The following is a 13,607-nucleotide window of genomic DNA, read 5'->3' on the forward strand; positions in this document are numbered from 1 at the left end:
TTCAAGATGTACATGATCTTTTTTTTTTTGGTACATGATCTTTTGATACACATATAAATTGTAAAATGACTACCACAATCAACCTCATTCACATATCCTTCACGTCACATGGCTTGTGTGTGTGTGTATATTTTTTAAATCTACTCTTTTAGCATGGTTCAAGTATGCACTATATTATCATTAATAATAGTCAATATTCTGTGTTTCTCATAATTTATTCTTTTTTTTTTTTTTTGTCTTTTTCCTTTTTATTGGTACCAGGCATCGAACTCACAACTGCCTGCTTGCCAGGCAGGCACTTATGCTGCTGAGCTAAATCCCAGCCCCCCATAATTTATTCTTATAAATGTCAATTTCTATGCTTTACCAACTTCAGTTTTCCTCACAGACATCTCTAACCCGGGTCAGCACCATTTTATACTCTGTTTCTATGTAGTTGCCTTTTTAGATTTAGAGACTGAGCAGTATTTTCCCTTTCTGTGTCTGGCTTATTTTACTTAGCACAATTTTCTCCACATTCATCCAAGCTGTCACAAATGGCAGGATCTCCTTTCTAAGGTTTCAAATACAATATTAACCAAACAACAATAGAAGGTTAATTTACATTAAGATATGCCCTCATTAAAGCTGTAATGTTGCTGAAATAGGTCCTCAGTCCTATCCTGATCACCATCTTACCACTAGTACCACATCAGCTTCTCACCTCTCTCTCCACTCTTTGAATGTTTCGTTCTTCTGGATATTAATCCTTTCACATTGTCTCATTCTTTTATCATCTTTTAAGGAAAGCAACCACTGAATGTTAAAGCCAAAGCACGAGAGTTCATATCTTACCCACAAAATTGTTCTTACCAAAAAGAATTCAAAAATGGTAATGTTTACATGAAAGATATCACTTTCTAACTGCATAATTATGGAAAATGAAAAGGAAAGATAAGTGATCACCCAAAGTTCTACATATCATATACAAGCTCAGGGAACTATAGTCTAAGACATTTCATATATTTCCAGTTAATCATTTCTTCCAGATAGCAACTTTTTCTTTACTACTAGATCCAATGCAATAATATATTTCATGCCTCTAATTACAAGTTTCTTTGAAAATTCTTTTGTGATAGTTCTAGTTACAACATTACATGAAACACCCCCAACTGCTGCTTTGCATCAGTTTCTGAAGATATTCTGGAATTGCATAGATACTAATTTATTCTTTGCCTATTGCATGATTTTTATTAGAGAAGTTCACACTATCCTATCTAAAATAGACTTCTTTATGGTCCTGGTCCTCAATAAAAATGTTGTCATTTTTCCTTGTTTGTTTTGGCACAACCATAAGAGTAATTTCTGACTATAAATCACTAATTTCAAAGGACAGTTAGGGGCTGGGGATTTAGCTCAGCAGGATAAGCACCTGCCTTACAAGCATGTGGTCATGAGTTCGATCCCTGGTAACTGATTAAAAAAAAAAAAGAACAATTATACTTAGGCAATAAACAACTTTTAAAATAAATTACAAAATTTTTAAAGAAATGTATTTTTCCCTATCTCCACTATATTCAGAGCAATGATAGGCTTATATGTTCTCTGAATTAAATTCTTCCTCGTACTCAGATCCATTGCCCTCCAAGGGCCCACATTTTTCTATTTCTTACAGTACAAAGAATCTTTATTACAAATTTAGGAAATATACTCACTTATAAATATGAAAGGTGACCACAATATTTTTGCAAGCGTTATAAAGCACTTCATTTTTTGAAAAGGTGATTTGCTGTTGTAGATGTGAATTCGTGACTGCATGGTAATGTTTTCTACTTTGTAATGTCTATAAACCAGAAAAGCTGAGTTTCAAGCCACCTCTAATGATTCTCAAGTACATGATCAGTTTCCATTACTGTGAAATGGAAATACTGTAACAATACCTTCCTTTCTTCCAGAGCTATATCAAAGAATTTGTAAACCACAAATCATTATTCAAAAGCAAGGAACAATTTTTATCATGACTGAAATGTTTGTTCATCTTTCAGTCGTTTAATTCTGCTAATGCTGTCAGTGGAGAGGGATATTTTTCATGAAGGTTTGATAAATATTATCAGTATATGCAAATAATTCCACTCAGTCTTAGCAATCTAATCTTTTATTCATAATCACAATGATCCCCTTCCATCTAATTTAAGAATTCTATGGCAAGATAACATTACATGCACTATTCAAATGATGAGAAGAAATGCACTCTTCTCTCAAGTTATTACATTGTAATTATTATAAGATTAATAATCTAGATCACCATTTTATAAGAATTTGGCATCTTGGTGAATATTTTATATAGAAATGAGATCATGTTAAATAATGAAAAAAGTTTTGAAAACAGTAAAGGCTTCTAGTTCAGCAAAACAATATTTTAAGACCAATCAAGTTTAAGAAACTAGGAGGAAAGCAAAGAATTAGAAATGCTGATCAACTGAAAACACAAAAGGAATATTTAAGTATAGATGGATTATAAGTAAACTATGACGGTAAGAATGGTTTTAGACTTAAGGTAATGTGAAATCCAGCTGTGGAAAGGTTTTACTAAGGGAAATATTTGTAAGTATGTTCTCATATTAAAGTATTTGATGATGTTTTTATTTATACTCAAGTACACACTAAAAAAGGAAAATATTTCAAATGTGGCAGAAATAGTCAAGCTCACAAAATACTGTATTTATTCATCTATATTTTGTATTGCCTTTGCAGTAGGTAAATTCTAATCAATGAGCTACTAAAGGATTTATGTCAGTACTAGGTTAAGGCAGCAGGAACATTGTGTGTGCGTGAGTAGGTCTGTTCCCTTGCCATGGCTTTCAGTCTCTCTTACTGTGCCATGACCAATGGAGAATTGAGCCATCAGTCCTGGTTAAATGAAGTTAAAAACTATGGAAGCTCCATAAGTATAGGTCCATAAGTGACTATGTATTTGTCACTCACAACTAGGTCCCCCAATCCAAATAAGGACAGATAGATAGATAGACAGACAGACTGAGAGAGAGAGAGAGAGAGAGAGAGAGAGAGAGAGAGAGAGAGAGAGATAATGTGAACAAGAAATAAACTTTTCCTGGAATAAGCCACTGACCTTAACTCTTTCTTTGAATTTCTATTTTTGCGCAGGACAACAAGTATTAGCCTATCTTGACTAGCAGGTTAACAGATTAAAGCCATGCAAATGAAGAAAAGACATCCCCATGTGACCTGTTAAATTTAACTCAAAGACTCACCTGAACCTAACTTGGTGAATCATTGAAATTCTGTTTGAATCTACTTAAACAAAAGTACATGGAAAACTAAGCTAAGAAATGAATGATCGAGGGAGAAGTAGTAGGGTGCAAAAAAGAGGGCTTTGAAAGAGTTATCATTTTATCTCCTTTGTGGTACATGGCGTATTAATCTCTACCTAGTTCAGAGAAGCTGAACTGAAAGGAAAAAGTTTATCTTTAGCCTTCCTAAATAACAGATAATCTTTCTTCCTTTGCTTCACTAAGAAGGGCAACTGCACCCAGCTACATATTGCTTCAAAAATGTTTCATTCCTATGATGACACCACGAGTTAAAAACTAGGGAAGTCTACATCATTAGCAAGTTAATTCTTAGATATGTTATCAAACTTCCTTCATTCTTCTCTTCCCTGAGTTTTCATTTTTCTCTCTAAACTACACAGCATTTAATATTCATCTTGTTTCTTTATCATCCCTTGATATGGAAATTTACTTCCTTAGCCCATTAACTTGCATATCAAAAAGAAGAGTACAAGTGCTTAATACCAGGAAAGTTATATGTGTGTTTAAAACCTTAGCAATATGTCAGTATAGATGACAGGAAGCTTCAAAAGAATTTTTCCTCCCTTTCCTAAGTGGTCACTATAAAATTGTTAGTAGGAGAAACAATATCTCAGTAGTCGTGTGCAAATATTAATGTGTCTTTATTTCAAAGAAACTGGCTGCATTTTAGATTTACCCTTAGGTGGAAAACATAACTTCAATACAAAACATATTCCTTCTTATAGCAGATAAACAGAAGAGAGAAAAATATTTAAGATTATGGGTAAGAAATAAGGTCCTCAATATGCGATGATGATCTAGATTCATTCCAAGATCTAGAATGATGTTCTAGATTTATGCCATTCATTTAAAGAATGAGTGCCAAGTCTTAGATAAATATAAGGCAGTTTATGCGCTGTTTAAAAAAAGTTAGGACATATCAGCCCACGTGTTTTCCACCTACTTCTCTAAAACTGGAATCCAAACTTTAGAAAGAACATTCAAGAAGTTGTAGAAAGGGAGGAGAAATTCAGTGTACTTGACAACCAACTAATGGCAAGCACTTTTACATACATTATTTTATTTAATACCATAGCAAGTTAGAGATAGATGGATGTTACTTGTTTGTTTATTTTGCAGATTAAGAAGATAAAGTCCAGGAAGAAGTAGTAAATTGCTTAAAGTCATTAATGTAATAAATGTGACCCTCAGCCTTTGTTTTTTCTGTAACTTATAGCACCTCAGCTTCTGTAAGAAAAGTGACTCATTGAAGATATCTTTCACATATAGCAGAGCTATTCTACACATATAGCAGTGCTATTCTTAAATATGATTGAAATTAATGATTCTAAATATCAATGATAGAATAGCATATTTTCTTTCTTTTTTTTTTAATTTCAAAACAGTATCTCACTAAATTTCTAAGGTTAAGGCTTGTATTTGTGACTCTCCTGGCTCAGCCTCTCAGAGTTCTGGTATCTTATAGACAGCTAAGTTAGATAGAAATAGTATAGGTAATCACACAGATCTGGGTCCTTCAGGGAGACAACACAAAAGGTAAAAATCCACTGTAGCTGTGGCCAGAGATGCATCAGTAGAAACCAGACCTCAAGATAATAAAAGGACCAGACCAACACACTCCGCAAGGGGTGAGATCTGTGATAACAGAGCTCTAAATGGGCATCAGTCACCTCAATGGACAATCAAGACCCCAGATTCCTCTGAGAAGTTCTGTGATCTTTTCATGTCCACTGGCTAAATGACTTGCTCCCCCATTGGATGAATTTAATTACCTAAGCAGCTATACCTATAATCTTATTGGTTGATCATAGCTGTAACCCACATTGTACCCACATAGTTTTGCTCTATAAAATTCCCCATAGAGTGAGGTCTCTTGCTACCCATAGGGGACACCTCCCTTTCCTCTGAAAGGAGCTTTGTATCTCTCAATAAATATTTCCTACTCTTTACCTCCATTGTTTCTAGAATTCATTCTTTTCTTTTTAAGAAAACATGAAGTCAGTATATCAGAAATCTCACAGGCTGGGGATATTTTTCCCTTACCTCATAATTGGAGGTTCTGATATGATTCCTGTAATGCCAGAATTATAGGTATGCAGTATCTCTCATATAGCCTTATCTCTTAAATACAGAGAAGGACTTTGGAAAATAAATGTAGTCTTCTTTTTTTTTTTTGGTTTTTTTTTCTAGTTATTATTTCTGCTTACAAAGTATGTGCATAAGTATAGGATATTATAATACAAAAATTGATATCAAATTTAATAAATTGAAAAAGAGATATTTAGGTGTGTACAATAGAAATTTAAAATTCTGAATTGTTTCTTGTCAATTTAGTATTGTATCTGTTTGCTTTCTATACTCCCAAAACATTTCAGCGGCAAGATTCCAGATTTGAATATGCTAATCAGGAACACTTGAAGAAGATGCACAAAGCAGAAAAGGAAAAACCATCATTTTCCATCAACAATGGCTGGCAAGCAAGTGTCAAATGTGAAGTTTGCCTGAGTTTCAGGCAACCTGAAACTGACCAACTTCAGGCCAAGCTAGTGGTTTCCTGCAATTTCTAAAGCTTTCTAGTCTGCTGAGAGCTGATCATGATCACTGTCTCTAAGCTTTCCAATGCTATCTAAGCACCTAATTTGCTAAAGTTAATTATCTTTGGCTTCAAATACTGAGTGGCTCCTATTTTCCAAATTCAGTATGTCCAATAAGAATTCATTACCAAACTACCAGGGCGCTATTTTAACATAGGCTTACACAGAGCATGATTACAAATTGTGAATACCTAAGACAAACTTGTACCACTATACATAAAAAGTGCTTTATAATTATTATAACCCTGATGAGAAATTACTTGTTCAATCTTTTAAAAAATTTGTTGTGCTTTATGAGTTGGGGCAACAACAATAGCCTGAGACAGGAGTGAACTAAGTATCTAACTAAATAATAGATATTGATGCTTTTGAAAAGTTAGGGGTCTCAGCCAAGGAACTGGATCAACTGAAGAAAAGTATGTGAATACTCTAAATTCAAGCAGAGAGGGAGGTCAAGGTACCACTCAGCTAAAAACAGCAAACAAGTGATAGAAGAGATGCCAGGTTTCAATGTAGAGAGGTTATCACTGTTGGGGAGATACAAAATAGCACCAATGTGTTCTCTTAAGAGAAGGAATAAAAAGATTTCAGTTATAGTAAGTGAATGAGTATCTCTCATCACTTCAGATGATATATATGACATGGCTCTCTATTCAGTGACCAGCGTTCTTTTAAGAATGAATATCACATACCTAATATGCATAAAGTCACACATATCATTGAGATGAGCCAAGTGAGTGTGGCCTGTATTCTGCATAAAATTTTACATCGTAGCTAGCATTGGGACCTTTTGTATTAGGTGGTTGCTTCGTCTCAGAGATCTCTGAAGTTTTGAATCCCACTAATTATTTAAAAAGATTAAAACATTCTAGGAGGATCAGCTACCAATCAATTTAAAACCTCAGACTCCTCTGGAGAGGAATTAACTTGCTTATGTTTTTATATGTGCATTTATACTATACACACCAAAATAATACAGTTATACATACCAAAATAAGACGGTTAGCAGGGTGAAACTTTAAATGTAGTTATCTCCCTATATGCATGCATGCAGTGGCAAAATTAGATATAATATATTTGATATTTAAACTTTTCATTTCATATTTTATTTATTTCTTTTTTGGTCCTTCAATGATCTTCTCAAACTTTCTAGTCTTTCAAGTTGATTTTTTTCAGGTGTATGACAACTAAGTTTTTTGGTTTTTATCACTGGGACATCTGAATTGTTAAAGTTTCATACATTTCCATATGGTTGGATACTATAATCTTTAAAGTCTTATTTTACTAGATATACCTTATATCTAAATTTATGCTATATATTAGCCTTTTATTAGTTTTAATTTAATTTTCTATAATGATCTATCCCTTTAAATTCCATGAATTTTATATAGAACATATTTAGTGCTATTACTACTAGAATTGAAGTTGCATAACTCCAGGCAATTTTTATGAATCTATGAGACTGAGGAATTTTTATTTATATTTTTAAAGAATCAAAAATGTTTAACTTCATATTATTTATTTGTTCCCAATTATTAGTCAGTATTTTTGTATACAATTAAATATATAAGTTTAATTGATAGTATAACAATAGTATCAAAACAATCTATGATAGTATAACAATACTGTCATAACAATCTAATTAGCACATAATAATTTTGACTGGTACCTCTTAGTCCACAGTCTGTACTTTAATTTATGTCAGTGTCAATAAAATTACTAGAAGGCAAAATAAATATATTTCTTAAGAGTTTATTTTATTACTTAAATTACATGGAGAATCAGGAATTCAGTTAGGATAAGTTGTGCTTGGGACCTCTATTAGAATCTAGACATATAATATTCTAGAGTTAGGTATGGAAGATGACAATAATTCAAACATCACTTATACATGAACAAGATATGGTGACTTTAAGTCAAAGAGTAAGATGTACTTCACTGAAAAATTCATACACACATTCATTGATAACTTTCAGCTATGTGAAGTAGCAGGGGAACTTTCAATAATGAAAAGGAACATATCCAAGAAAACCATCCCTAGAGCTGTATGCAAGCTATACAGTTTCATACCTTATAGTTTCTATAGTTTCCATGTGCCATCAACATCTGTTAGCTCATCCTGGCAACTTCTATGAAGCATTTGTTGATATATTATATTGACAAAGCAGAGCAATATCATGATTGTGTGACAGAAGACAAAAAGTTCAAGGCACTACTGTCTCTCTCACATCCGAGAAAATGTATTTTTTTCCAGGAATGAAAGGACATTAGACGCATTTCTAGAGACATAGTTTCTAATCCCAGGGTGACTACATACCACATCTACTGCCTCGGCAGCTCGCTGAGTCTGTGTTTCATCCTTTTAAACACCAAGGTTAATTATGCCTATCTTTTTTAAAATTATGCTAAGAATAAAAGATATCATGAAAATGAAAGGGCTTTATAGGCAATAAAGTTACATAAAAATATTTTCCCTTTACATATAGGTTTAGCTTATTTCAATCTTGTTGTAGAAAAAAAACAGTGAAAAGTAGTAAGGCATAAACTAGCAAGTTTTTCACCAATGCTACTGTCACCTTCCTGGGTACTTTCCCAGTCCCCACTGCATTTAGAAATGTCCATATCGCTAATTTCTAACTTACAGGAAACAATACAGGATACTTCTAGCCTTGGACCATAGAAATCTCCTATATCAGGTTCTTCTTGCCTGTTCTCCATACAAAAGTTCTAGAAGATCAAATGAAAAGCTTCTGACTAAGCCTGGATGCTAATTGTGTATTACGAGCATACAATACAAAAAATCTCATGTACAATATGTTAGACCAATGAAAACTGGGGTTTATTTTTGTATGAGTCATTTTTTTCTATAGCTGTGAAAATGAACATAATGCCCACTACTTAAAGGAAAGATTTACTTCTCTTCATAATCTCAGCAAACTCAATCCACGGTCAACTACTTCAAAAGTAGAAACAGCATGGAAGAAGGGCATGGTGCAGGAAAACTGTTAACCACATGACAACCAGAAAGAAAAGAGAGGAGGGAAAAGCTAGGGACAAGAACATATTTTGGAGGTCATGCCGCCGGTGACATGCTTCTAATCAAGCCTTGTCTCCTAGCAGCAAGTCAGCTATGAAATCATCAGTGATGAATATAGCACCCCTTGTGCCAATCACCTTCCAAACGTATGAGACTTTAGGGGGAAATTTTATATATGAGCCATAACATTTTTATATAATTTAATCATACCTTAACTAAAACAGGAATATAAAAAGTCAAATGTTAAAATTAACTGTCCTGAAACAGATTGCCACTCCAAAAAAATCCCATCAAGAATATAGCTGGAAAAAAAAGAATATAGATGGTAACTGTAATTGCCATACTTTGATAAAATATTAATAGTATTAGTGATTCTTCATTTACAGTATTTTGGCCTATGTGGATCTTTAGAGCATGTAGAAAAATTTTAGTTGGCTCACACATTCCAGGGAATTATGAGTAAACTGAATTCTCTCTTGACAACATCACTGGTTTTCTCTCCCTTATTGCATACTGTTGCTTTTACCAAAATTATTTATTTTCTAAGATGCAGAATTACCTATGTATTTCTTGGCAACACCCTCACACACAGAGGTTCTCTCTTGGAATCAAAATATCATGTTTATACTAATAATCTATTCAAGAACCCCAAAATCTCAAATTACTAATTAATAACAATCCTAAGTGTGGCTTTCTCATCTTGAACATTTATTACACAAAATGTTGTCTTTTCTGTCTTCTATTTATTTTTCTAATTTTGGGAATCTTTAGGATGTAGATTAGTATAGCAAGGATTATATGTAGTACACAAATAAATATCCTCTAGCTTACCATCGTGTAGAAGGAAATATAAATAAATGATATAATATTAAAACTGTCTTTAATTTCAAACTGAAGGGTAATGGTAAAGTAATATGGGAGCCTGGAGGACAGGATGTCTTTGGGCAGGGAATTCTTGATAATATCCAACTGACTAGGACCCGTTCTAAATTTAAAACAAGTGAGAGATAGAGACAGACAGAAGTCACTCTTTTATAGTAATCAAAAACCTGGATAGTTATAACCAGAAACTCAGGTTACCTCTACATGGAACAAGTTATTACCACATTAGAAAATACCTTTAAAAAGGAAAAAAATAATGCAGTCTACTGGATGTTTTTATAAGGTCATAATCACATGAATTTTAAGACATCTATAATGTGAATAATACAGACTAGTACCTCAATAATAAAATTAACACTTCAAATACTATTCAAATAAGAATGTTTCTGGACACAAGTCCCAACAGGTTTTAATCAGAATAAAATATTGCCTAAAGGCAAAATAATGTCAGGAAATACTAATGGCTCTGAAGTATGAAACATAGTTGCAAACAAGATAGATTTTGGCTTATTGATAACAGCACAGGGGCAGAAAGCAAAAGCAGATGATAATTTAATCTTTGGATTTCTAAGATAATTTATCTCCTGTATTGGGGTCTAAAGAAATTTTTGTAACAATTGTAACGCAATTTTTAAGGGAATTTTCAGAGATCTGCTTTATTCCACTGAGTTTAGATGAATCTGCTTTCAAAAATCTCAGTAGAATGTCTAAAATATATATTTGAAAAATATTAAATGTATAACTTTATAAATCATATACATAGAACTACAGTACCAGTTCTGATTGTTACCTATCAAGAAATACCACAGAAACCAAATGTCTCTTGATTCAAATTTAGCATTTTCTTCCCACGTTTGTTGCTCATAATCCTTCAGATAGTACATTTAAAGTAGCACCACAGTTTTCTCTTCTCTGAGCTGAGTAACAAACCCTCTCTTTAATTTAACCGGGGGAAGTTTAGTTTTGTATAGGTTATTATATTCAGAGTGGTAACCACTTTTAAATAAAAATGCTGTACACGATCTGTGAGCTTATTTTTCCCAGAAATTCATTATGCATTTATGAAAGGTGAATAAAGACCACATTAAGACACAGCATGACAATCAGATTTAGTCAGCTATATAACACAGATGTGAAATTTTTTGAAATATACGTTTATGTTTATTTGTATGTATGCATTATAACTATTTTATGTTAAATGAATAATTCAGTAATCAGTTTGATCCAACTCTAGCTATTTAATATTCATTGAGTAGCATCTTTCCACTAAGCAGAAAGGTATTAACTCCTCCTTCTCCAAATTATTTGTTCATATTAATTTTTTATATAATGCTTCAAAGATAATTTCTTGGTTCCTATATTTCAAATTCATTTTAAGACTAGTGATATATATTTTAGTTATATATATTCAATATATTTTATTTTTGTTTTTGTTGTTTATTTGTCATTTGAGACAAGGTTTCACTATGCCGTTCAGTCTGGCCTTGAACTCACTTTGTAGCCCAGCTGGCTTCAACTCACAGTGATCCGCCAGCCTCAGCCTCCTAAGAGCTGGGATTCCAAGTGTGTGCCACCATGCTCAGCCTTAGTCAATATATTTTGAAAGATATCAGGTCAAAAATATGTATGTGAAACATATACAGGCTTATAATTTGGAAGATACGTAACTGAATTAAGAAAATATTATGTCCAATGTTCCAACCCAAAACCTACCTGATAAAAGTCTCTTGACCTTTTCCCTAGGGACTATCTAGAGTAAAAACCAAGGGTCCATATTTTTAACAAGCTCTTAATGAATTCAATATGTAATGGGAAAACACAAATTTAAACCAAGCTCAATTCACTTATTCATTCATTCCTGTAGTCATTCATTATTATTTTATTTATCCAACCAATCATATTTATATGCTGCATATAACAGGATAAATAAGATACATTCCCAAATTCACAGATAAATGCAATGAAATGCGATTAATGCTTGGCACAGATAAATGCAATGAAATATGATTAATGTATAGAAAATGCAGTGGAAACACAAAGGAGAGAACTATCAATTTTTCCTGAGAGGTTGAGTAAAGGTCAGTTCTGGCATTAGACAGAGAACCACATTACACATAGTCTCAGATGAATACGTGGTCAATGAGTCAAGAACTGACAGAAGAACATCCTAATAAAAGGAATCAGTGCTGGCATCATTGTGCATAATGTTATTAGCTGAGTATAAAATTGTAAGACAGATCCCCTTGAAAATCATTTTTTTTTAAAGTGAAAGCCAAACTAAGCTGAAGTAATGGAAAACAGATTAGAGAAGCGACGAAGAATATATAAAATTAAATAAATATTAATTAAATATAGTAACCGACTGGAATGGGATGAGGCAAGGAGGGGTATAAGAGAGTCCAAAATCTCTCCCCATCTCCATAAAACAAGCATAGATAGAGACACTGTTTCCTAATGAAAGGAAGTTTTTAAGTTTTGAAAAAAAAATAGAAATTCAGTCTTACGCATTAAGTCAAGAAGCACAGTAGTAGGTCTGAATATAGTAGCAGTTGAATATATAGGTCTAGACTCCCGAAGAAACTTAAAGAGTTTAGACAAAGACTTAGAAATCCAACAAGAGTTGAAGACTGACTAAATCTTAGAAACAGTTGAAATCATGCAAAGAATTTTATGGTATGAGAAGCAGATCAAGAATAGAACTTTGGAGAGATCTCGTATTTCAAACATGAAAAGAGAACAGGAAGAGAGTGATGTCAAGAAATTACAGGGTGGTCTTAAGAAAATGAGTCCTCATAGACCCCGAAATACACTAGAAAAGGACCAGAAAGAACCCATGAGATTTGGCTATTGAACGATCAATAATCAAAATCTGATAAGAATTTAAATGGGAATGGGAAGTAAACTAGCACAGGAAAAGTAGAGTACGATCCCAAAATTGATTGATAAGGAAAGAAATATGTACATGAAGTTCAAAGTGTACCCTTTTTTATAAAAAATCAGAGAATCTCAAATTTACAAGATTTTGAAAAATTATCAGATTCATTTGAAAAATTATCAGACCCCAGTAGAGAAATCTCTTCCACATTTACTTCACAGGTAATCATTTAACATATTTATTTGAACATTTACAGGAATAAGTAGCTATTAAGTCAAAAGATAACTCATTACATTTAATTTGTTTTTGAAGTATGAGATATATATAGGAAAATATACATATTATGCTTTTGAATATTCATAAATTTAACACATCTATGTAAGTCATATCTAAGCTAAGAAACACATATTATAAGCAGGGCAGAAGCAGTGCCCTACATGAACTCTTCCAAAACTAACCACTACCTGATTCCTAATACATAGATTAGTGCCATTTTTGAACTGTGAATAACCAGAAAAATTCAGCACATAATTTGCTGTTTAGCCTCTTCAGTCAACATTATTTTGAGGCACTACTTTTTAGACGTAGTTGATATTTATAAATATGACTATCATAAATAATGATATTGAATATATTTATGTTCATGATTATATATGGGGGTAGAACTGATAGTCTTTTATGTAAAATGTCTGTTCAAGACTTTTATCTGCTTTTCTATTGGCTTGTTTTACCTTTTTCATTTGTAGCTCACTATATAAGTCATGTGTCAGATATATTTTTATTCTCTTAATGATGTGTTTTGATAAACAAAAGTCCTTAGTTCTACTTATATAGTAGATACATACAGAGATAGAGATATGAGGTATATGAGATAGATATGAAAGGAGAGAGAAAGAGAGACAGAGAGA

The 13,607-nt window shown here is 32.7% G+C and overlaps 2 protein-coding genes across 10 annotated transcripts in view; one reads left to right on the top strand and one right to left on the bottom strand.

Annotated features, from left to right (window-relative positions):
• The window catches only part of Ctnna3 (catenin alpha 3), a 1,637,747-nt gene that overhangs the window by 1,039,715 nt on the left and 584,425 nt on the right, over positions 1–13,607 (bottom strand). Inside the window, exon 8 of one of the 9 annotated variants that reach the window (XM_063239562.1) lies at positions 1–13,607. This exon is cut by the window's right edge and continues 17,314 nt beyond it. The exons of the other annotated variants lie outside the window; for them this stretch is intronic. The gene's annotated coding sequence lies outside the window, so the exon portion shown is untranslated. 9 annotated transcript variants of the gene reach the window in all.
• The window catches only part of Lrrtm3 (leucine rich repeat transmembrane neuronal 3), a 158,469-nt gene that overhangs the window by 120,651 nt on the left and 24,211 nt on the right, over positions 1–13,607 (top strand). The gene's annotated exons all lie outside the window — the stretch shown is intronic.

Source organism: Cavia porcellus, unplaced genomic scaffold (genome assembly GCF_034190915.1).
Source record: "Cavia porcellus strain 051 isolate PalLab524CR breed Dunkin Hartley unplaced genomic scaffold, mCavPor4.1 scaffold_28, whole genome shotgun sequence".
NCBI classification, from domain to species: Eukaryota; Metazoa; Chordata; class Mammalia; order Rodentia; family Caviidae; genus Cavia; species Cavia porcellus.